General features: G+C 42.1%; 1 protein-coding gene across 2 annotated transcripts in view; it reads left to right on the top strand.

Annotated features, from left to right (window-relative positions):
• Nucleotides 1-26,533, top strand: part of EXOC4 (exocyst complex component 4) — an 853,359-nt gene that overhangs the window by 644,384 nt on the left and 182,442 nt on the right. The window lies entirely within an intron of this gene.

The following is a 26,533-nucleotide window of genomic DNA, read 5'->3' on the forward strand; positions in this document are numbered from 1 at the left end:
ATGACCTTTAGATAAGCTAAATCATTGCTTTCAGCTGTGAAACTGATGGCTGCTCCCAAGATTTTTCAAAGATCTCTACAGAAAGCCAAGGTTATTTTTTAAAGTAAATACAGATACATGTATACATACATATACACATACATGTTTGTTTTTACATTTGATATTGGTGATAGATTTATGTTAACGGTGTGAAGTTACATTAGGGCAAAAATTTGTGAGTAAACGTTTTTAAAAATTAATTCTAAAGCAACATTTACAAGGCTAAGAGAGTCTGAGTTTTTGCAAGGTTCATGAATCTGAATAATTATATTTCATACATACATGGACTCCATCAATACAGATAGAAGTTTTAATAACAATACACTATAATATGATCTATAAACATTACTGAATTTGTAGTATTTTGGTTCATTATCTAGTTGCTTTATCAATGAATATTGAAAGTACAAATACCACCAGGAGGAGGTTAGCACAGTTTTTTACATTAAAGATAAATCAGTGAAGCAGAATAGAGGGTCAAAAACAGACAACAGCTGATTTATGACAAAAGTGCCCTTGGAGGGCTGTACGTGAAGGGTGATCCTTTCATTAGTGTGTGTTAGATCAACTAGATATCCAACTGGAATTTCAAAATAAGGTTTTTGTAGGAGAATATCTTCATGACTTAGCAAAGACTTTTAAAACAAGACATAAAAAGCACAGTAATGAAAGAAAAGACGGATAATTTTGAGCTTCATTAAGATCTTTTGTTCACCAAAAGACACCTTGCTGCTGCTGCTGCTAAGTCACTTCAGTCGTGTCCAACTCTGTGTGACCCCATAGATGGAAGCCCACCAGCCTCCCCCGTCCCTGGGATTCTCCAGGCAAGAACACTGGAGTGGGTTGCCATTTCCTTCTCCAGTACATGAAAGTGAAAAGTGAAAGTGAAGTCGCTCAGTTGTGTCCGACCCTTAGCGACCCCACGGACTGCAGCCTACCAGGCTCCTCCATCCATGGGATTTTCTAGGCAAGAGTACTGGAGTGGCTTGCCAGTGCCTTCTCCGAAAAGACACCTTAAGAGGGAGTGAAAAAGCAAACCCTAGAGTGAGATTCGTACTACATCCAACAAAAAGATATGTGTCCAGAATAGATCTAGAACTTCTACAAGCTAGTCATAAAAGACAGACAACCCAATTTAAAAATGGGCAAAAGACTTGAATAGAAAGTTATGAAAGTAAGCTCTTCCAGTACACATAAGAAAAGATGTTCAGCATCATTAGTCTTAGGGGAAATGGAGAATACCATATTGAGATACTGAGATGGTTATAGAGCATCACCAACTCAATGGACATGAATCTGAGCAAACTCTCAGAGATAGTGGAGGACAGAGGAGCATGGAGTGCTGCAGTCCACGGGGTCACAAAGAATCAGACGTAACTTAGCGACCGAACAACAGCAAACTGAGATACCACTAGCAAAATGGCTTCAAAAACATTGCCATACCGAGTGCAGTAAGAATGGAGGAAGTAGAATTCTCACGCATCGCTGGTAGGTGTGCAGATTGACACAACTACTTTGGAAACTCTTTGGTAGTATCTGTTAAAGGCAATCGTATAAATAAATATCGTGTTATCAGCAGTTCCACCCCTAGGTATAAACCCAATGAAACTATGTACTTATGTTCACCAAAAACCATGAACTAGAATGTTCACAGCATAACTGGAAGCAACCCAATGTCTATAAACAACAGATAATTATGGTATGTCTACTTATTGGAATACTATAACGCAATGAAAAAGAACAGCCTCTTGCTAAATACCACAACATGAATGAATCTCACAGACATAATATTGAGCCAAAAAACTATACACAAAAGTTTTTATCAGTTCAAAAACAGCTTAGAGAAATCAAAGAGATCCAAGTCAGGACAGTGGTAAATTTTGGGCAAGGAAAGCAGCTGGCAGAGTGAATGATGGAGGCTTCTGGAATGCAGACAGTGCTATCCTATTGATTAGGTAGTCATTATATGGATGGATTAACTTCATAAAAATGTATTGAGCTTTATGCTTCTTCTTAATGCACTTTTCTATTTGTGTTCTGTATTTCCTTTAAACATTTCACCAAGAAAATAAAGGTGTGTTAGAGGATGCCATCTAGTTTGGGATGGCTTTCTTTTTTTTTTTTTTTTTGAAAAAATGCCCAGCTATGAAGCTCTGATATACTAGTGACTGACAGTTGTGACAGTTAACAGTTCTACTGAATCTACTGGCCGTTTAAGCAGAGCTTTATGAGTAAACAAATTTCACAGTGGGTATCAGGTGGCTATTGAGTTATTTTCTATTTCTACATGTTTAGGATGATATTAGCAGCAATAATAACTATATCATCTCATGTTGTTTCTGAAATTTCTCCTTCACATGTCTAGGACTTAACGACTTTCACCATCACCAGTTCTTCTTTTGATAATGGCTGACCATCTCTGCTGTGATCTCTGATGGCTACTTATAAATAGCCCCAATGAAATGGTACAGAGCATTGTGGGGCCACTGTGATTATTTGTTCATAGGTTTCTGAAACTTGATTTGACTAGGTCCGTAGATGGCTTCCCTTGATCCCTGGATTGGAAAGATCCCCTGGAGAAGGAAATGGCAACCCACCGCAGTATTCTTGCCTTGGAAATCCCATGGACTGAGGAGCCTGATGGGCTACAGTCCATGGAGTCATAAGAATCAGACACGACTTAACGAGTAAAGTACAATAAAATCGATTTCTGTATGGAAATTGATGAGATGAGTGAATATTTGGACAGCATCTTACCTACAGCTGTGGTATCGTGTACACGACAACCTTGTAAGGTAGATTATTTCTTCCATTTGATAGAGAAGGAAACTTATGACTTAGTTAATGTAGCACAACTAGTCAGTCGTAGATCAGGACCTAATATCCAGATCTTCTAACCCTGACTCCATGTTCTTCTCTTTTGACTTCACTGCCTCTTCTAAATCAGGAAAGTTATAGGGGGTCATGTTAATTTATAAAAGTTGACGAAACTGCTAGGTATTTCTACCTGCTCCCAAAGTTTTCCTGTAAGTTCAGTTCAGTTCAGTCGCTCAGTCTTGTCCGACTCTCCGCGACCCCATGAGTCACAGCACGCCAGGCCTCCCTGTCCATCACCAACTCCCGGAGTTCACTCAAACTCATGTCCACAGAGTCGGTGATGCCATCCAGCCATCTCATTCTCCGTCGTCCCCTTCTCCTCCCGCCCCCAACCTTTCCCAGCATCAGAGTCTTTTCCAGTGAGTCAACTCGTCACATGAGGTGGCCAAAGTATTGCAGTTTCAGCTTTAGCATCAGTCCCTCCAATGAACATCCAGGATTGATCTCCTTTAGAATGGACTGGTTGGATCTCCTTGCAGTATAAGGGACTCTCAAGAGTCTTCTCCAACACCACAGTTCAAAAGCATCGATTTTATCCTGTAAATATTAGTATTTAGTAACTTGCCAAATATCAATTCATAGCATATTGATAAGCAGTAAATTGTCAAATCCTTTTCTTCCAGCCTTTGAGACATTTCTACTCATTTAGGAAAGACAGCAGGGTTTGCTTGGTATAGGTATTTCTAGAACAAGAGATAGCTTTCCTGCAACTCAAATTTTGGGATTTTGTAAGTAAATTACATATACCAGTTGTGGAAACCTAAATATTGTCATGCCATGGTGTATTTGGATCTAGTAGTCTGACATGGTAAGAGGTAAAATATAGAAGTGAGGCTAGATGATCAGATTCCACAGAACAGGAGCCCTGAGAGGAGACACCCAAGGAATGGTCTGCTATCCTCATCAGTTCAGTTCAGTTCAGTCGCTCAGTCGTGTCCGACTCTGCGACCCCATGAATCACAGCATGCCAGGCCTCCCTGTCCATCACCAACTCCCGGAGTTCACTCAAACTCATGTCCATCGAGTAGGTGATGCCATCCAGCCATCTCATTCTCTCTCGTCCCCTTCTCCTCCCGCCCCCCAACCTTTCCCAGCATCAGAGTCTTTTCCAGTGAGTCAACTCGTCGCATGAGGTGGCCAAAGTATTGCAGTTTCAGCTTTAGCATCAGTCCTTCCAATGAACACCCAGGATTGATCTCCTTTAGAATGGACTGGTTGGATCTCCTTGCAGTCCAAGGGACTCTCAAGAGTCTTCTCCAACACCACAGTTCAAAAGCATCAATTCTTCGGCGATCAGCTTTCTTCACAGTCCAACTCTCACATCCATACATGACCACGGGAAAAACCATAGCCTTGACTACTAGACCATTCAGATATGACCTAAATCATATCTGCTGCCCCCTTCTCTTCCTGCCCTCAGTCTTTCCCAGCATCAGGGTCTTTTCCAATGAGTCAGCTCTTCACATCAGGTGGCCAAAGTATTGGAATTTCAGCTTCAACACCAGTTCTTCCAATGAACACCCAGGACTGATCTCCTTTAGAATGGACTGGTTGGATCTCCTTACAGTCCAAGCGACTCTCAACAGTCTTCTCCAACACCACAATTCAAAAGCATCAATTCTTTGGCACTCAGCTTTCTTTATAGTCCAACTCTCACAACCATATGTGACTACTGGAAAAACCATACCTTTGAATAGACAGACCTTTGTCAGTGAAGTAATGTGTCTGCTTTTTAATATGATGTCTAGATTGGTCATAACTTTCTTCCAAGGAGCAAGGATCTTTTAATTACATGGCTGCAGTCACCATCTGCTGTGATTTTGGAGCCCGGAAAAATAAAGTCAGCCACTGTTTCCAGTGTTTCCCCATCTATTTGCCATGAAACGATGGGACCAGAAGCCATGATCTTAGTTTTCTGAATGTTGAGTTTTAAGACAACTTTTTCACTCTCCTCTTTCACTTTCATCAAGAGGCTTTTGAGTTCCTCTTCACTTTCTGCCATAAGGGTGGTATCATCTGCATACCCGAGGTTATTGATTTCTCCCAGCAATCTTGATTCCAGCTTGTGCTTCATCCAGCCCAACTTTTCTGCTTGTAAGTTAAATAAGCAGGGTGACAATACACAGCCTTGACGTACCCCTTTTCCTATTTGGAACCAGTTTGTTATTCCATGTCCAGTTCTAACTGCTGCTTCCTGACCTGCATACAGATTTCTCAGCAGGCAGTCAGGTGGTCTGCTATTCTCATCTCTTGAAGAATTTTCCACAGTTTGTTGTGATCTACACAGTCAAAGGCTTTGGCATAGTTCATAAAGCAGAAGTAGATGTTTTTCTGGAGCTCTCTTGCTTTTTCAATGATCCAGCGGATGTTGACAGTTTGATCTCTGGTGCCTCTGCCTTTTCTGAATCCACCTTGAACATCAGGAAGTTCACGGTTCACATACTGTTGAAGCCTGGCTTGGAGAATTTTGAGCATTACTTTGCTAGTGTGTGAGATGAGTGTGACTGTGCAGTAGTTTGAGCAATCTTTGGCATTGCCTTTCTTTGGGATTGGAATAAAAACTGACCTTTTCCAGTCCTGTGGCCACTGCTGAGTTTTCCATATTTGCTGGCATTGTGAGTGCAGCACTTTCACAGCATCATCTTTGAGGATTTGAAATAGCTCAACTGGAATTCCATCACCTCCACTAGTTTTGTTCGTAGTGATGCTTCTAAGGCCCGCTTGACTTCACATTCCAGGATGTCTGGCTCTAGGTGAGTGATCACACCATCGTGATTATCTTGGTCATGAAGATCTTTTTTGTACAGTTCTTCTGTGTATTCTTGCCACCTCTTCTTAATATCTTCTCCTGTTAGGTCCATTTGTGCCCATCTTTCCCTGAAATGTTCCCTTGGTATCTCCAATTTTCTTGAAGAGATCTCTAGTCTTTCCTATTCTGTTGTTTTCCTCTATTTCTTTGCATTGATCTCTGAGGAAGGCTTTCTTATCTCTCCTTGCTATTCTTTGGAACTTTGCATTCAAATGGGTGTATCTTTCCTTTTCTTCTTTGCCTTTCACTTCTCTTCTTTTCACAGCTATTTATTTGTAAGGCCTCCTCAAACTACCATTTTACCTGTTTTGCACTTCTTTTTCTTTGGGGTTGGTCTTGATACCTAGGGGCCTCCTGTACAATGTCACGAACCCACATCCATAGTTCTTCAGGCACTCTGTTTATCTGATGTAATCCCTTGAATCTATTTGTCACTTCCACTGTATAATCGTAAGGGATTTCATTTAGGTCATACCTGAATGGTCTAGTGGTTTTCCCTACATTCTTCAATTTAAGTCTGCAGGTGGCAATAAGGACTTCATGGTATGAGTCACAGTCAGCTCCCAATCTTGTTTTTGCTGACCGTATAGAGCTTCTCCATCTTTTGCTGCAAAGAATATTATCAATCTGATTTCAGTATTGACCATCTGGTGATGTCCATGTGTAGTCTTCTCTTGTGTTGTTGGAAGAGGGTGTTTGCTATGAGCAGTGCATTCTCTTGGCAAAGCTCTATTAGCCTTTGCCCTGCTTTATTCTGTATTCCAAGGTCAAATTTGCCTGTTACTCCAGGTATTTCTTAACTTCCTACTTTTGCATTCCAGTCCCCTATAATGAAAAGTTAGTCCTCATATACTGTGTGTGATAATACTTGATGGCCCAGGGACAGTAAAGGGACAGGGCCTCTCTGAACACTATCTTCCCCAGCCCTGAGCTCCTCCTGTGGTTTCTCAGTCCGGTTACACTGTCATTATACCTGTCTTCCCCATTCTGTGCTCTGATAGGGAGATATGCCCACATGGTTGCTCTCATCGTCACTGGAAGCCATTGGTGCATTTGATGAAACTGCCAAATGTTCCTTTTCTCTAACTCCTATGGTTATTTCAGGAAGTAAATAATCATTGATTGCTAACTATATACATACAAGCTACAGCATTAGGTGCTCTGAGATATACAAAAGTGGATAGGACCTAGCTTGCATTCAAGAAATGTAAATGCAAGTCTATACATGTAAAATACATCTCTCTCGTAAATCCTCTCATGTTTATCAGAGTTCTTATGGGTGTTATACTTTTCACACACCTGAGTTACTATTGTTGGAGAGGATAGTGATGCTTGTATTTAGTTTCCTCTGCATACTTGACTGATACTGAAAGTTGGTTAATACAAGCAAAATTGAATGCTTCCGTGTTACATGAACAGCAGTCATAATAAAACTGAGTACCAAATCCTTTGTGCTTCACCCTTAGTCAAAGCCTATTTATTGTAGAAAATTTAGTCTGTCTGATTTTCTGATTCGCAGTACTTTAAGAAGCAGCAAAATTAGCAGTTGCAGAAACTGAGAGTAAGAATATACTGTTATTTTTTGTTCAGTGTAATGAAATTTTATAGCTGTTTGTTCCTATAAGAAAAACTTTATAAAACCATAAAATGACATGCTGGTTTGGAGCTATTTAAATGGGTTCAAACTGCTTTGCCTGCCTTAATAGCCTTTAAAGGCATGACTGTATTACCACACGGGTTGATATTAATAATGATGAATCGTTAATTTGTAATGAATCATTATGGAGTTACATTAAGACCTGTGGAGTCTTCTCCAACAAATGGAAATATATGAATATATTTTTCAAAAAGCATCACAGATGGCTATATAAGAAATTATATAAAGTATATGGTTGTATGGGACCTTTGTCTTATTAAATATCATTTTGAAATAAGTAAACCACAACTATGGTTTTTCCCGTGGTCATATATGGATGTGAGAGTTGGACTGTGAAGAAAGCTGATCGCCGAAGAATTGATGCTTTTGAACTGTGGTTCTGGAGAAGACTCTTGAGAGTCCCTTGGACTGCAAGGAGATCCAACCAGTCCATTCTAAAGGAGATCAGTCCTGGGAGTTCATTGGAAGGACTGATGCTAAAGCTGAAACTGCAATACTTTGGCCACCTCATGCGATGAGTTGACTCACTGGAAAAGACTCTGATGCTGGGAAAGGTTGGGGGCGGGAGGATAAGGGGACGACAGAGAATGAGATGGCTGGATGGCATCACCGACTCTGTGGACATGAGTTTGAGTGAACTCCGGGAGTTGGTGATGGACAGGGAGGCCTGGCGTGCTGTGATTCGTGGGGTCACGGAGAGTCGGACATGACTGAGCGACTGAACTGAACTGACTGAACTGAAACCACTTGTTAGGGGATTAGGATTTTGAAAAACTTTACCTGAAAAATGAAAGTGAATAGTGAAGAATTATTATGTATATAATTTGAAAGATGTTCACCATTGTAATAGTATAATACTTTAACATTTTTCCTAGATAAATTTCATGGGACAAAGTTGTCTTCACTAATTCCATGTGCCTGATCAGATTTGAGATGATTTCTAAGATTTTTATTTTTAGTGCATTTCTTGTTTTCATTTCCTTAAAAAAAAAAAAAAGGAAACCTTTTATTTGTAGAAATGAAGATTAAAAAATTCTTTGACAGTGCATTGAAACAAACAGATGAAAACAAAAGTGTAGCTTGTTTTTATGATGAAAACCTTGAGAGTCCTCTTATGTAGTTTACTTTTGTGTAGAAATGTATATAAATTCAGTGTATTAACAGTTCTTTTAATTTAAGGTAATATTGCTAGCATGTTTTTGAACCAGATTATCTTCACATCTTTTGAATTTTCATTTTCACTCATTCCTCTGTAGAAATACTTGTATTCTAGTTAATTGCTCAATTGTTTAGTTGCTAAGTTGTATTCTGCTCTTTCGCAACCCCATGGACTGTAGCCCACCAGGCTCCTCTGTCCATGGGATCTCCCAGGCAAGTATACTAGAATGTGTTGCCCTTTCCTTCTCCAGGGAATCTGCCTGAGCCAGGGATTAAATGCACATCTCCTGCATTGCAAGCTGATTCTTTACCACTGATCCACCAGAGAAGCCCTAATTGCTTCATTATAGTACCTTTATTACTGTCCACTCATTGTGAACTTGGAGACATCTGTTTTGCTGTGTGTATTTTCTTAGTAAAGACTATATTTATTTCTCAGTATTTTCTCAGGAAAATTACATTCATTAAACTATCATTTATGAAGAAGGCAATATGTTTTTCATATGTGTGATCTCATTTAATCTTTGCAACAGTCATGTGGTTGAGAGAAATTAAGTGACTTTTTGAGGTTACAGGGCGAGTCACTGACAGAGTCTGTGGTGAATCCCAGTCTTTCTAACTGTTGCCTCTGACTGTACAATGTCTACCGCCTCCCTCGGACATGGGGCTTAGTGGGTACCAGATGCCGACTGGCCACTCAGAATATTCAGGGCCTTGTGTGTCTCAAGCTCTAGCTTCATTGAAATGGTCGGGAGTTGGGAAAACACATGTAGTCACGATTTGTCCAAAGCACTGTGGGAACACAAAGGGATGAATGACCGATTCAGACAGAGTCAGGAACAGCTTTGCAGGGAAGGTTAACATTGGAGCTTGCAGATTGAGCAGGGAAGTACCAAGCAGGGAAAGGAGGAGTGGCCATTTCATGTATTAGAAAGAGGAGGTCCTAAGGCCCCAGTGTGGCAGGAGTTGTGTAGTTCAGAACAGCCGTGGATCATGGGGGAAGAAGGCAGGAGATAATGCCAGCTAGACAGGCTATGCTGGTGAGACCGCTGAGCCTTTCTTGGTGAGGAGGGCTGGGGTGGGCAGTGGGGCTGGTTCATTTAGGGCATTGCCACTCGCTTCTTCCACTAAGTCTCAGCTCTGACCAGTACCTTCCAATTTAATTATCTGATTTCCCTGTTCTACTAGCTGTGTGGCCTTGGGCACATTTCCCACCCTCTCTGTGCCTCAGTTTCCCCCTTCGTTTTATTTGCTTATTTATTTTTAAATTTTTTAAATTTTATGTTGAAGTGTAGCCAGTTAACAATGTTGTGATGATTACAGGTGAACCACAAAGGCACTCAGCCATACATATACATGTATCCACTCTCCCCCAAAGTCCCCTCCTATCCAGGCTGCCACATAACATTGGGCAGAGTTCCCCATATTATACAGTAGGTCCTTGTTGGTTATCGATCTTCAGTATAGCAGTGTGTCCATGTCCATCCCAGACTCCCTATCTCTTCCCCCAATTCTTCCCATTGAAAAATGGCGATAACAGTACCTTCTTCACAGTGTTGTTGCAAGGATGAAATAAATTACTGTGTAAATTTCTAACTTATGTATTAATGTGAACACTTTCTAAGGTGTTAGAACTGTCAGAACTCAGTGAAAGTTCACTGTTGTCATTACCATCACTACCCCAGTACTTCCAAAGCATGCAAAACCTCCTGCCTTTTCCCCCGAGGCAATCTAGCTCAGTTTCCAGAGACCTGGATGGTAGATTTTCTTTTTGGGAACTGCTTGAGGCAAAAGGCAGCTGTTAATCCTTTCCTGGGGAAGCAAAGGTTTGCTTTTTCTTTTACAAGTGGGAGCAGAAAAGGAGAAAAATATTCTTATAGAGTGTCCCTGCCCCACTCAATCCCGCCAAGGTTCCTGTGGCAGTGAGAATAGAAATGAGTCTCTAGAAAATTATCCTGCCACATTCACTTAGATGTGATACATGGTCTGACCTGTAGGATAACCGTGGAAAACTCTAATCACTTACTTAAACCTGCCAAAGACTAATTTTTAGAAACCTCAGAGGTGGATGTGCATATTAAAAGAGACTGGGTCCTTTCAGTAGAACCTGAGCAAATGTATATTGATTGACTTAATTAAAGGAAGATTATGACTCGTGCACTGCACTCTGTGTTATCTGACTGTATGGTTCCCAGGGATCTGGAAAGCATGTGTGCTAATGGCCTTCTCATTGAAAGCAGCATGAATCGGAGGTTATTTCGTCAATTTGGTAATCAAATAATTGCCAAGAACACAGAAGGAAAAAAGAATTTCCTCTAATAAGTAAATTAAAGGACTTGAAACTCTCTGTAGTAAGAGTTCTGTATGCAGGTTGGTGCAAAGAGATCCTTTCTAGTTTTCAAATAAGGGTGAAAGCTCTTTAGCTTTTACTTGTTCTTCTAATCTCACTTCCTGGCTTGGGCTGGGGTCATGGAACCCTGAAGATTTGACTGGGTTATTTGTTTGAGATGCCTCCCATGTCAGTATCTTCAGGTCATTTCTCTTGGACCAGACTTCCCAGAGGAAGATTCTATCATCTGCTGCCTGGAGGTTGAAGGCCTCTCTGCCACCATCCAGGGAACCAAGTGGGAAGAGGATGGAAGGCGGCCAGGGATCCTTGGCATCTGATTTGCACTTAGCTCCTTAATTCACTTAACTCCTCTGTTTTCCCCCATCTTTAGTTGTTCATTCTGTCTCTGAGCCCAGAGACCTTCTGTTTCACTCTTTCCAAGGAATAAGCCTTCATATTTTTACCAGAGTGGAGGAGAGACAGTTACCCAACAGGGAGTGTAGTCTATGGATCTGACTACTTTTTTAAAATAATAGACTTTCAACTCATCCTCCTTGTTTTAGTCACTTCTTGTATTAGTCACTCCTCTTGTTTTGCCTTCACATCCACATAAACCTGGGGCTGTCTGGAACTTGCAGTGGAAAGTCGACTGTTTCTCTGCTTTTCCTATTACTGACATAAGATTCCACTCTCTTGAGCCTGTTAGAAGCATTTACCAATCTGATCTGCTTGCTTGCTTCCAATATTGTCTTCGTCTTCTCCCTCCTATTTTCTTTCTCCTATAGATTTCTGTCTTGGCCAAAAATAGTCTCCTTACTGTCATTTCTTGAGATTTGGAGGTGGAGAGAGAGAGTGAATAGAGGTGTGTGTTCTTTCAATTCAGTTCAGTTCAGTCGCTCAGTCGTGTCCGACTCTTTGTGACCCCATGAATCACAGCACGCCAGGCCTCCCTGTCCATCACCAACTCCCAGAGTTCACTCAAACTCATGTCCATAGAGTCGGTGATGCCATCCAGCCATCTCATTCTCTGTCGTCCCCTTCTCCTCCCGCCCCTCCCAGAGGTAAATTCTCCCCTAAGTACATCTTTCTCATCTTCACTAAACATAGTTATTCTGTTTTTCTGTATCCAAGCTGTACCACATTAGCTATAGCAGGAAGATAGGATCTGTCCTCTAAACTAGAGTTTTATGACAAGAAATCCTTATCACTTGAGAGAAGAGATCCTGGAGGAGCTAGAAATACAGTATTCAATACAGCTGCTGCTGCTACTGCTACTAAGTCACTTCAGTCGTGTCCAACTCTGTGCGACCCCACAGACAGCAGCCCACCAGGCTCCGCTGTCCCTGGGATTCTCCAGGCAAGAACACTGGAGTGGGTCACCATTTCCTTCTCCAATCCGTGAAAGTGAAAAGGGAAAGGGAAGTCGCTCAGTCGTGTCCGACTCTTAGTGACCCCATGGACTGCAGCCTACCAGGCTCCTCCATCCATGGGATTTTCCAGGCAAGAGGACTGGAGTGGGGTGTCATTGCCTTCTCCATTCAATACAGCTGAAAGGATACAGTATCAGCTTTACCAAAGCCAACCAGGGGCTTACATCTGTGCTTCCTCTTAGCAATTATAAAAGTGAGAACTGTGTTAGCTAACTTCCAATTCAGTCCTCAGTTTGCCACTTGGGATCTGGAAGCTAGCTGATTTTTTGACCTAAGGTGCTCTGCTATGTAGGGTTGCCAGTTGTAATTATATGTTCAGGTGTCAATTAGCAAAACAGCCCATTATTTGGCAGCTTGAAGTAATGAGATGGATCTTGCACTAATCTTCCAATTCTACAAGCAGTTGATAAATGCTTTAGCCATAAAATTCTATATTGTACTGGACCTAGTGAGGTTATCTGAAGAGCTGGAGGTCAAAATTTTCAATGTGCATTCCTTTGTGAGCTCATGAATTTTCGAATATTAGTAGAATCTTAAATAACAAATAAGCAGAAAGTTTTCCATAAAAAAACAGTTTCACACTCAAAGACACATAAGCATTGCTTTGTATACAAAGTGACAAGAATTTCAAAGACCTCATGGTACAGACAGAATGGAAATTCATTTAGTGGAAAAAAATTATTGAATATGACTGTACTACTCTGTGCTTGACTATGGAGAAACCTTGGTGAATGAAACGGACTGACTTTCTCCAAAAGTGACTAGTTCCCTGTATATTTGACTTTTTCTTCTCTCTGTATGAGAGCTTTACATTTTTCTCAGTGCCATGTCAGATCCTAATACTAAAACAGTACTCGTGATGCTCCTGAATCCTCTTTTTATACAGTTTTTCATTACTGCTCACCTAAGGTCTTTTATTTCATGAATGTCCTAGTCTATTTCTTTACTTCTGTTTCCTGTGAATAAAGAGCCTACATAGAACAGAGTGGAGAGGCAGGCCCTCATTTAGAGGGTGTGAGGCTAGGTGGTAGGTTTGTGCAGTGGTCTTTTGTTTGATGCTCATGACCTATGGCATGTTAGAAAATGTAGACTCAGGCCTTCTCTGAACTTACCTTCTCAAACTCCCTTTTTCACACTTGACCTCTTGATCATCTCCTTTCATCAGATTAAAGTGGCTATTTGGTTTGTTTTCATATATATCAGTTCAGTTCAGTCGCTCAGTCATGTCCGACTCTTTGTGACCCCATGAATCACAGCACGCCAGGCCTCCCTGTCCATCACTAACTCCCGGAGTTCACTCAAACTCATGTCCATTGAGTCGGTGATGCCATCCAGCCATCTGATTCTCTGTCGTCCACTTCTCCTCCTGCCCCCAATCCCTCCCAGCATCAGAGTCTTTTCCAGTGAGTCAACTCTTCGGATGAGGTGGCCAAAGTATTGCAGTTTCAGCTTTAACATCAATCCTTCCAATGAACACCCAGGACTGGTCTCCTTTAGAATGGACTGGTTGGATCTCCTTGCAGTCCAAGGGACTCTCAAGAGTCTTCTCCAACACCACAGTTCAAAAGCATCAATTCTTCGGCGATCAGCTTTCTTCACAGTCCAACTCTCACATCCATACATGACCACTGGAAAAACCATAGTCTTGACTAGACGGACCTTTGTTGGCAAAGTAATGCCTCTGCTTTTTAATATGCTATCTAGGTTGGTCATTTTATATATATATATATATATACATATGCTCTATCATTTTTCTTTGATTGCCTCTTCCTGAATTTATTTCCTGGTGTGGCAAATTTTGGACATTGTGAAGGTCAAGTTTCCACCCCATGATCCACCCCACTTATTGAGAATGGATGTGTTTGGATACTCTCACTGTACCTCAGTGAGGTACAGCTGGCTTCCATAGGCTCCCAAGAGCTGGCTGTTAAAATTTTCAGAAGTTGTGTGAGCCAGTCAGTAAACACAGCCATTACTAAAAAATAAGTTGTATAATATTTAAAAAAAGGCAATAAATACTAAACTCATCACGTGATTATTTCGCGTTTTACTGGCATCTCTGTTTTTAGTTTTTTGCACCTATTATAGCTGTGGCAGCAGCACTATATTACCAGGTGTGTTACTGTGCATCTCTTCCCACCTCTTAGTTCAGAGACATCACATTGGAAGCTTGAGATATACTGTGGCGGGAGTGTCTACAAGTGGAAACCATCAAACATTACAAATCAGGACTCCCTCAGCTCCCTAAAGAAAGAAGTGAAAGTGAAGTCACTCAGTCATGTCTCGCTCTTTGCGACCCCATGGACTGTAGCCTAACAGGCTCCTCCGTCCATGGGATTTTCCAGGCAAGAGTACTGGAGTGGGTTGCCATTTCCTTCTCCAGGGGATCTTCCCGACCCAGGGATCGAACCCAGGTCTCCTGCATTGCAGACAGATGCTTTACCATCTGAGCCACCAGGCTGTTAACCTTTGGCCAGCACATGACCACTCACGCTGTTCTCGTCCACTGCTGCCAGCATTCCAGGCACTGATGATCTTGAGCCACTTCAGTTACCATTTATCTTCACGATGGCAACACTCCTCCACCAATGTGGTCACACCCACCTTACATGTCTTTGCTCCAAGGTCCTGAGAACATCAAGCCCGATTTTTAGAGTGACTCCATGGCTATTTCTAAGCTGCGCTTCCCTCAATCCTTCTCAGTCCCAATGAATCAGTTGTTCGTCTCTCACATTCTCCCTCTGTTTTCCAGCATCCTTCCTCCTTCTCTCCCTCCCCCTTCTTCTTCCTCCTCCTTATTCTTATGAGCAACGGCTCTGGTGCCAGACTGACTGGCCCCACATCAGTTCAGTGCAGTCACTCAGTCGTGTCCGACTCTGCGACCCCATGAACCACAGCACACCAGGCCTCCCTGTCCATCACCAACTCCCGGAGTCCACCCAAACCCATGTCCATCGAGTCGGTGATGCCATCCAACCATCTCATCCTCCATCGTCCCCTTCTCCTCCTGCCCTCAGTCTTTCCCGGCATCAGGGTCTTTTCCAGTGAGTCAGCTCTTTGCATCAGGTGGCCAAAGTATTGGAGTTTCAGCTTCAACACCAGTCCTTCCCATCAGGCTCCACCATTCACTGGTTGTGTTACCCTGGGCTTTGCGCCTCGGTTTCATCATCTGTCAAGTGGAATTCATAGTAGTATCTGCCTCATAGAGTTACTCTGGGGATTAAATGAGTTAATAATTTTAAAAGCACCTAGAATAATGCCTGGCATATTGTAAACAATATATGCGTATTTATTTAAGAAACTAAACACTTCAGTTGCTCTCCATCCTTAACCCACAGGCTTATTGTATGGTACATAGTTTAAGACTGAAAAGAGAATAGCGAAAGAAACATCTGAGGGTAAAAGAAGAATGGCCTGGGGTTATAACACAGGATTAGTAGCTCCTGGGAACTGGGAAAAGCTTTAATGAAAAGGGCTTCCCTTGTGGCTCAGCTAGTAAAGAATCTGCCTGCACTACAGGAGACCGCAGTTCGATTCCTGAGTTGAGAAGATCCCCTCGAACAGGGATTGGCTACCCACTCCAGTATTCTGGCTTGGAGAATTCAGTCCAAGGGGTCACAAAGAGTTGGACATGACTGAGTATCTTTCACTTTAATGAAACAACCTGGAGAAAAGGTGGTGCTCAAGAGGGAAGACAAATAGGAAGAAAAATAGTCACATTTCAGAATAATATGCAAAGATTAAAGTATACAAATGTCTATTTTAGATATACACACCAAGAAAATTAAGGGATACTGTGTAATGCATAGAAATTTCCCATTTTAATTTAAGCAGTGAAACCAATTTTGCCCCCTCATCCTGTGTAGAAATTTGGTTGTCACACACTGACGGTACTTAGGCTAAATAAGATTTGTATTGAACAAGAGCCTTAGAGCCTGAATGGGAGATGTCCGTCCGTATCTTATGAAAAACGCAAGCCCAGGAGCCCCATACTCATTTGTCTGACCATCTGGAAATCTCGAGTGATCTAAGCACTTAATTTTACCCTCATTTTTAGAACAAAAAGGAAACAATAAAGGAAGAAAATGGGCAGCAGGGACATTCCACTTTTCATTAAAAAAAAAATCTTAGTGATAAAAGGAGCAGAGAGTGTAAAAGAAAAAAAACAGAGAAGCCATTAAAATGATTTGAATGCTCTGTCTGTATTTTGTAGTAGGCTCTATTGTTTTCAGTTACATGGGAACGGTGGTAATTTTATGAATCATTAGAGTTTTCTTTCCAAATTATATCTGCCTGTTCTTAAAGTACCTCCTGAGTTACCCACAGTAAGAGGCTGTTGAACAAATTTATTCCATTTAGTACGTTTGAGTTTTGTGTTAATTTTGTATTGTAAAAACTTCTATACTTACAACTTGAAGATAAAATCTTGACAGCTGAATCTTTGTGTGTTAATTTCTCTTAATTTTTAAAACGTGAGCCTGTCTCTGTTCTCCTCCTCCATCTAATAAGAGACTCCAGGGTAAATACAAAATCCTGTTTTGATGGAATGATGTCCACCCACCCCCTCACCCCTACGGGTAAAAACAGTCGCAACAGCTAAACTTTGCCCCTTGGCACTTTTGTCTCACCAGGCATAATGATCTGTAAAACATATATGCTGTTAATGATACCTAACCTCTCCCTTATAGAGCTCTGGTTCCAAAGCCCTGTCTCCCAGCCTGGCTGAGTCAGCCCAAAGTGGGATCCACAGAGAATGGATAAAGTAAAATCAGCATAGTCGGGGTGATGATGGGGCGGGGGTAAAGGTGGGTGTAGGTGGGTGTGATGTGGGTGGGTGAGAGAGAAGATTTTTATGTTTACTTTTGGAGGGCTTCCCTGGTGGCTCAGATTTTAAAGCGTCTGCCTCCAATGCCGGAGACCCGGGTTCAATCCCTGGGTCTGGAAGATCCCCTGGAGAAGGAAATGGTAACCCACTCCAGTATTCTTGCCTGGAGAATCCCATGGACAGAGAAGCCTGGTAGGCTACAATCCACAGGGTCGCAAAGAGTCGGACATGACTGAGAGACTTCACTTTCTTTCTTTGGGGGAAGAACTGTCCTTTTTTCTGATATTCTTTTCCTCCTCTATTTTTTTGCTGCTAAAGCATTCATATTTTATCATACTTCTGTAAAAGCAGTGATAGTGTCGGTGATCTCTTTTGGTTCTGTTTTAAGCCTCATAGCTTGGCACCATCAAAAGTTGAATCTGTGTCGGTCCATTTGTGTTTCCTGGCTGGGGATATCCTAAAGTCTATAATATCATACACCTAAGTGCTGGCTGTGTCTTTGCCAGTCATGTGGGGGTTTCCTGTGAGAAGAAATTCTCATAGAAGGAGACACGTCAAAGCTTCGGTATTCCGATTTCTAGCCACTAATTGTTTTTGGACTCAGGGGAAAAGCTGCTTCCCTGGGCAGTGTGTGGGGGGTGTGTGTTTCTGTTATTGCTCCTTCCATGCAGACTTTGGCAGGATGCCATGAGTTGAGTTCATCAGATGCATTGTGGAATTTCTCATCTCATATAGGCACAGATCATGTGCTTTGATAACTAAAATCTAGGATAAATGTGAATGAGTCACCTCCTAAACTTGGGATAAAGAGGTAAAGCTCAAATCAGCTTCATGGTGGGCAGGCTGATGTCACCATGGGCCATGAAGATTATCACAGCCCTTGCCAATGAAGAGAGAGCAAGTATCTTATTCAACCTCCCAAAGGCAGTCAGTGTTATAACCATGTTTGGAACTCAGATCTCCTGATATCTAGTGATTTGATTTTTGCCCAGTGGTACATACTTTGGCCATCTCATGCGACGAGTTGACTCACTGGAAAAGACCCTGATGCTAGGAAGGATTGAGGGCGGGAGGAGAAGGGGATGACAGAGAATGAGCTGGCTGGATGGCATCACCAACTCGATGGACATGAGTTTGAGTGAACTCCAGGAGTTGGTGATTGACAGGGAGGCCTGGCGTGCTGTGGTTCACGGGTTCGCAAAGAATTGGACACGACTGAGCGACTGAACTGAACTGAACTGAACTGACATATTGTTCTGGTGGTGGTGGTTTAGTTGCTAGTGCCCAACTCCTGTGACCCCATGGACTGTAACCCACCAGGCTCCTCTGTCCATGGGGTTTCCCAGGCAAGAATACCGGAGTGAGTTGCCATTTCCTTCTCCAGGGATCTTCCCAACCCAGGGATTGAACCTGTGTCTCCTGTCTTGCAGGTGGATTCTTTACCAACTGAGCTGCCAGGGAAGACCTTCATACTCTTTGGCTCAGCATGCACAGGTCACATAGAGCAGTTAACTTTATAGAATGAGCTAGAATGCTGGACGTGCAACAGCCAGTTTTTGTCAAAAACCAGATCTAGTTTTTTAAATTCATGAGCTCTTCTCAGATTGTATTGGCCCTCCCAGTATGAGTCATAACCGAGTTTTTACCCTTGAACAAGTTTCCCCTTGCGTGTGCATGCTTGCACGCTTCCTCGCACACTCTCTCCCAAAATAATCCCATATGTTCTGTTTTCCTGAAAGCCAAGCTCCCTTCTCATTCTCCTCCTCGGAGGGCTCCAGCTCTCACCTCTGAAGGGCCTGAGTAACTGAGGCTGAAACGATTTGGAGGGAAACTTGTCAGCATAATTGATGATTATATGGTGTGAGCCACCGAAGACAGGTGAGCCTGCACAGAGTGGAGCAAATGTGTGTGTAGCCTGCGTTTCCCACTGGGTTCAGCCGGATTTCCTCCTCTGACATGTTGACTTATAAGTCTGTAGCTCTTCCCTAATGAATTGTGCCCCACCATGGGTCATTGGAACTTCCTGCTGCAGAGGCCTTGCCTTAACTAGAAAAAAGAATTGTGAAGGTTCTGCTCTGTGAATTTCCAGGTTTGTGTGTGTGTGTGTGTTGGCGCTAAATGGAGTGACTGAGGACATGTAATCTTCAAGAGGACAAAATAATTACATAATACACTTGAATAGCACCACTACATCAAGAAAGAGGTTTCTGTGAATACAGATGCTTTGCAGCTTGACAGAAAGTAGTCTGAGTCAAAAAAGAATTTTAAAAACATAGCCACATGCAAGCATTTAGGACCACCTTTGGTGGCAACTTGGTGTTCTAGAGTTCTTTACAAATCTCTTTCAAACTGTTATACTTGTTCCGTGAAACTGCTTTAAGTGTTAGACTTGCTAAAACATAGGGATGGTAACGACTGTTCTACTTTCTCACAATCTGTTGGGATATTGATTGAGATATTTATGCAGTATTCCGAGTTCTCAGGAAAAGGGGTGTTAGAAAATGCGACAGTGATGATGTTGGCAGGGCATGGAAAATTATGTGAAAATATAATCTCCAGAAAGATAAGTTTGAGACAGTTTGAATTACTAGTCTGCGCCTATCTGGCAGTCTTCTGTCCTTCTGTCTAAACTTTTTGTTTCAGTTATCAGTTCTGGGTGATGTAAGAGGGTGGGGTATAAGGAAAGCATTAAAAGCTTAGACCTCTTGCTGGCTTAGCATTGTCCCGGAAGTGTCTCTTGGCTGCTGGCATTGGAGTGGCCTGTCCTTCCAGGTGGCATGTTAGCCAGGAGAGTCTGGGACCAGGAGTCTCCAGTCTTCTCACTCCCTGCCCGGACTCCATCCTGTCTACTTGCTGAGCACCTTCACAGCTTCCTGTCAACCCGGTTATGGCCTCCCCAGTCACAACACTGACACTGTCATCTGAAGGTCATAATAACCTTCCATAATCAATCCTCATGCACCTTGACCATCCTGTACTGGACCCTGGACTGCCTGGAAAGATTAACTCATCACTTACTGTGTCTGTATTTCTTTCTAGAAGCAACTAAAGATTCAGGCTGCCTGGCTAGAACTACAGCTTTCTAGTTGTGTGACCTTGAACAATTTGATCTCTTAGTATTTGGTTTCCCCATCTATCAAATGGGCTTCCCAGGCACAGTGGGTAAAGTATTTGCCTGCGAATGCTGAAGACACTGGTTTGATCCCTGGGTGGGGAAAATCCCCTGTAGGAGGAAATGGCAACCTGCTCCAGTATTCTTGCCTGGAAAATCCCATGGATAGAGGAGCCTGGTGGGCTATAGTCTGTGGGGTCTCAAAGAGTTAGACACAACTGAGCAATTGACCACAGCACATAACTACCAAATAGAGATAATAGTACCCTTCTTATCGATAGTAAACACATATAAATAAAATGCATAGAGAGTTAAATGAGGTAAGGCATAGTCAGTGCTCATTAAGTGTTGGATAGGTTGATGGATGATGAGGAGGTAGCTCATTCTAGCATTGCTTTTATATTATAATATACATGCTACTTATCTTTGCCAGTGTATCCAAAATAAAAAGGGAACAGGTATATTGTATCTTCATTAATCTAGTCAAGTAGTGGCTAGAATTTTATTAGCTTTGAGTATGTGTTTTCTGTAGGGTTGTCTATATTTGTTCTTCTTCATGACTTTTTACTATTATGTGGCTTCCTATTATTCATTTTTGCTTTGAGTAAATTACCTCTAAAAAAAAAAGACCTTGTATTAGTTGCATTAAGGAGAATGTTTTGATTTTTTTAAATGTATATACAACTAGAGTGTAGAGCATGGAATCATATTGGGCCCTCTGAACAAAAAGAGAATGTTTAGAAATGTACAGCGGGGAAATAAAATTCCTGGGAAGACTATTACCCGGATTAAGCCTTCCATTGAAGGTTCTTACTGCTCCATTATCGCTTCCCTGATAGTTCAGTTGGTAAAGAATATGCCTGCAAGGCAGGAGACCCCAGTTCGATTCCTGGGTTGGGAAGATCCACTGGAGAAGGGATAGGCTACCCATTCCAGTATTCTTGGGCTTCCCTTGTGGCTCAGCTGGTAAAGAATCGGCCTGCAATGTGGGAGACCTGAGTTCAGTCCCTGGGTTAGGAAGATTCCCTGGAGAAGGGAAAAGCTACCCACTCTAGTATTCTGGCCTGGATTTTCTCTCTGTTGAATCTTCTTTTATTTTTGTCGCCACTGCTCAAGCCACCCTACACTACCACCAGAGCCCCAGTCAATCCCATTGTGCCAGTCAAGTCCATCCTCATCTAACAGCGTTTCCCCAGGAGAAGTCAGTGTATGGGGTCGTAAAGAGAGCATTGAAATGGGAATCCAAAGACTTCCTTTCAAATCTCATTTCCTTTTTTTTTTTCTTGATGTTTTTAAGATTTTTCTATTTATCCTTAATATTCAGTAATTTCATTGTAAAGGGCCCCCCTGTAGTTTTTGTCATCTTCTCTTATAAGTTTGTTGAGCTTCTTGGATCTGTGGGCTTAATAGTTTTCATCAGATTTGGAAAGTTTTCAGCCTTTAATTTCTTCTGCCCTGCCACCTCCTTCGGGAACTTCAGTTGCATGTATATTATGTTGCTAGATCTTGTTTTCATCTTTTTTCCCCTCTGTGTTTTATTTTGGATAGTTTCTATTGCCGTGTCTTCCACTTCTCTCCTTGTCATGTTCATATTTTTCTTTTATGCTCTTGAGCATAGGAGCATATTTATAATGGGTATTGTATCTTTTTCCTTGTCTGCTTATTCTGTAATCTGTGTTCTTTCCTGTTCTCTTTTTCTTCCCCTCTTTATGTGTTTTCCCACTTTTTTGCAAGCGAGGTAATTTTTGATTAGATATGTGCATCTGTGCTAAGTCGCTTCAGTTGTGTCTGACTCTTTGCAACCCTATGAAGTGTAGCCCACCAGGCTCCTCTGTCCATGAGATTCTCCAGGCAATAATACTAGAAGGGGATGCCATGCCCTCCTGCAGGGGATCTTCCTGAGCCAGGGATCAAACCTGCGTCTCTTGTGTCTCCTCCATTGAGAGGTTTATTCTTTATCACTGGTGCCACCTAGGAAATGATTGGATGCTGGACATGTAATTTTTATACATCATTCAGTTCAGTTCAGTAACTCAGTCATGTCCGAGTCTTTGTGACCCAATGGACCGCAGCACACCAGGCCTCCCTATCCATCTCAAACATGTCCATTGAGTCAGTGATGCCATCCAGCCATCTCATCCTCCGTCGTCCCCTTCTCCTCCTGCCCTCAATCTTTCACAGCATCAGGGTCTTTTCAAATGAGTCAGCTCTTCGCATCAAGTGGCCAAATTATTGGAGTTTCAGCTTCAGCATTAGTCCTTCCAATGAACACCCAGGACTGATCTCCTTTAGGGTGGACTGGTTGTATCTTCTTGCAGTCCAAGGGACTCTCAAGAGTCTTCTCCGACACCACAGTTCAAAAGCATCTATTCTTCGGTGCTCAGCTTTCCTTATAGTCCAACTCTCACATCCATACATGACCACTGGAAAAACCATAGCCTTTACGAGACAGACCTTTGTTGGCAAAGTAATGTCTCTGCTTTTTAATATGCTGTCTAGGTTGGTCATAACTTTCCTTCCAAGGAGTAAGTGTCTTTTAATTTTATGACTGCAAGTCACCATCTGCAGTGATTTTGGAACCCAGAAAAATAAAGTCAACCACTGTTTCCCCATCTATTTACCATGAAGTGATGGGACCGGATGCCATGATCTTAGTTTTCTGAATGTTGAGCTTTAAGCCAACTTTTTTACTCTCCTCTTTCACTTTCATTAAAAGGCTCTTTAGTTCTTCTTCACTTTCTGCCATAAGGGTGGTGTTATCTGCATATCTGAGGTTATTGATATTTCTCCTGGCAATCTCGATTCCAGCTTGTGCTTCCTCCAGCCCAGTGTTCCTCATGATGTACTCTGCATATAAGTTAAATAAGCAGGATGACAAGACTTTGTTATACATATCCACGGCAATCTTTAGTCCAAAACTAACTTGTCCCACTATTGTGGCAGTATCTTTCTGAAAATTCAGCCAGATTCCCTATCTATAGGGAGATCCTTCCACTCTAGCTGGTGAGAACATGAACCATTCCTGCTGCTGTGTGAACTCTGGGAGTTCTACCTGCTCTTTGCAGGTAGTTTGTTCACCAGCCTTGGGAGTTCCAGCCACACAGGCAAAGATTAATACTCAGCCAAAGATTCAGAAAACTAAGATCATGGCATCTGGTCCCATCGCTTTATGGCAAATAGATGGAGAAACAATGGAAACAGTGACAGACTTTATATTTTGGGCTCCAGAGTCACTGCAGATGGTGACTGCAGCCATGAAATTAAAAGACACTTGCTTCTTGGAAGGAAAGTTGTGACCAACCAAGACAGCATATTAAAAAGCAGAGACACGGAGAAGGCAATGGCAAGCCACTCCAGTACTCTTGCCTAGAAAATCCCATGGATGGAGGAGCCTGGTAGGCTGCAGTCCGTGGGGTCGCTAGGGGTCGGACACGACTGAGCGACTTTACTTTCACTTTTCCCTTTCACACATTGGAGAAGGAAATGGCAACCCACTCCAGTGTTCTTGCCTGGAGAATCCCAGGGACGGGGGAGCCTGGTGGGCTTCCGTCTATGGGGTCACAGAGAGTCGGACACGACTGAAGTGACTTAGCAGCAGCAGCTTGTAGCTAGATCCAGTAGTGACAGAAGTAATGACAGAGGCCTGACTTGGTAGCCACCAGCTACAGCCTGTAAAAAATCAGGTGTTTGAGAGCCTTGTGAGTTGTCTGTTGTAATAGCCTTACTTTATCTTGTGTTTGTTCTTCATAATCTCTCCTTAACATCCTCTTCTATAATTTTAATTATTTGCATTAGTTTTAGAATAAACATTTATTTTTTAAAAAATTTAATAAAATAAAATAAAAAGCAGAGACATTACTTTGCCAACAAAGGTCCGTCTCGTCAAAGCTATACTTTTTCCAGTGGTCATGTATGGATGTGAGAGTTGGACTATAAAGAAAGCTGAGTGCCAAAGAATTAATGCTTTTGAACTGTGGTGTTGGAGAAGAGTCTTGAGGGTCCCTTGGACTGTAAGGAGATCAAACCAGTCCATCCTAAAGGAAATGAGTCCTGCATATTCATTTGAAGGACTGATGCTAAAGCTGAATCAGCATCACTCCCAATACTTTGGCCACCTGATGCACAGAACTGACTCACCGGAAGACCCTGATGCTGGGAAAGATTGAAAGCGGGAGGAGAAGGGGACAACAGAGGATGAGATGGTTGGATGGCATCACCGACTAGATGGACATGAATTTGAGTAAGCTCCGGGATTTGCTGATGGAGAGGGAAGCCTGGCCTGCTGCAGTCCGTGGGGTCGCAAAGAGTCAGACATGACTGAGTGACTGAAATGAACTGAACTGAACTGAAAAATTTGAGGGGACTCTTTCCCCCCCCCTTTATTTTTTTTGAATTTTTTTATTATTTTTATTGAAGTAGAGTTGATTTACAATGTTGTCCTAATTTCTGCTGTACAGCAGAGTGACTCAGTTATATACATATATAGGTTCTTTATATTCTTTTTGATTCTGGTTTATCCTAGCAGATTGAATAGTCCTGTGTGCTATACAATAGGACCTTCTTGTTTATCCTTCCTAATAGTTTGCATCAGCTAACCCTGAACTCCCAGTACATCTCTCTCACTCCTCCCAACCCTTGGCAACCACAAATCTGTTCTCTGTTTATGAGTCTCTTTGTTTTTTTAAGGTAGGTGCATTTATGCCGTGTTTTAGATTCCACATATAAAGGATATCATGTGATATGTGCCTTTCTCTGCCTGACTTGTTTCATTTAGTATGACAATCTCTAGGTCCATGTGCTTTGCTTCAAACGGCATTATTTCATAGCTTTTTATGGCTGAGTAGTATTCCGTTTGTATATATGTACCACATCTTCTTTATCCATTCATTTGCAGACTGTTTAACTTGTTTCTATGTCTTGGCTACTGTGAATAGTGCTGCTGTGAACACAGGGGTGCATATATCTTTTTGAATTATACCTTTGTCTGGGGGTATGCCAGGAGTGGGATTGCTGGATTCTATGGTAGTTCTTTAGCATCAGTGGTAGGGGGATAGACTTGAATTACAGTGATATTGAATGGCTTGCCTTGGAAACAAAATGAGATCATTCTGTCATTTTTGAGGTTGAACCCAAGTACTGCATTTTGAACTCTTTTGTTAATTACGAGGGCTACTCCATTTCTTCTATGGGATTCTTGCCCACAGTAGTAGATATAATATTCATCTGAATTAAATTCACCCATTCCTGTTCATTTTAGTTCACTGATTCCTAAAATGTTGATGTTTATTCTTAATATCTCCTGCTTGATCAAGTCCAATTTACTTTGATTCATGGACCTGAAATTCCGAGTTCCTATGTAAGACTGTTCTTTGCAGCATCAGATTTTGCTTTCATTACCAGACACGTTCACAACTGAGCAGCATTTCCACTTTGGCCTGGCCACTTCATTCTTTCTGGGGCTATTAGTAGTTCCCCTCCTCTCTTCCCCAGTAGCATATTGGACACCTTCCAACCTGGGGGACTCATCTTTCAGTGTCATATCCTTTTGTCCTTTTATACAGGTCATGAGGTTCTCACTGCAAGTATACTGGGGTGGTTTGCTATTTCCTGCAGTGGTATTAGATGATATCACTCTAATGGCAGAAAGTGAAGAGGAACTAAAGAGTCTCTTGATGAGGGTGAAGGAAGAGAGTGAAAGAGTTGGCTTAAAACTTAATATTAAAGAAACTAATATCATGGCATCCAACCCCATTACTTCATGGTAAATAGAAGGGGAAAAGGTGGAAGTAGTGGAGGATTTCCTCTTCTTGGGCTCTCAAATCACTATGGATGGTGACTGCATCCATGAAATCAGAAGACAATTGCTTATGGCAGGAAAGCTATGACAAACCTAGACAGTCTGTTGGAAAGCAGAGACATTACTCTGCCAACAAAGGTCCGTATAGACAAGGCTCTGGTCTTCCCAGTGGTCACGTACAGTTGTGAGAGCTGGACCATAAAGAAGGCAGAGCACCAAAGAACTGATGCCTTTGAACTGAGATGCTAGAGAAGACTGCTGAAAGTCGCTTGGACAGCAAGATCAAACCAGTCAAGCTTACAGGAGATCAACCCTGAGTACTCGTTGGAACGACTGATACTGCAGCTCTAGTATTTTGCTCATCTGATGCCAGAGACGACTCATTGGAAAAGTCTGTTTTCCATAGTGGCTGCGCCATCTTGCATTCCCATCAGCAGTATAGGAGGGTTCCTTTTACCCCACACTGAGGGGACTTTTCTCGATGATATACAGAGATCTCT

The sequence above is a fragment of the Moschus berezovskii genome, chromosome 3 (genome assembly GCF_049115385.1).
Source record: "Moschus berezovskii isolate FMDL1 chromosome 3, NW_MosBer_1.0, whole genome shotgun sequence".
NCBI lineage: Eukaryota > Metazoa > Chordata > Mammalia > Artiodactyla > Moschidae > Moschus > Moschus berezovskii.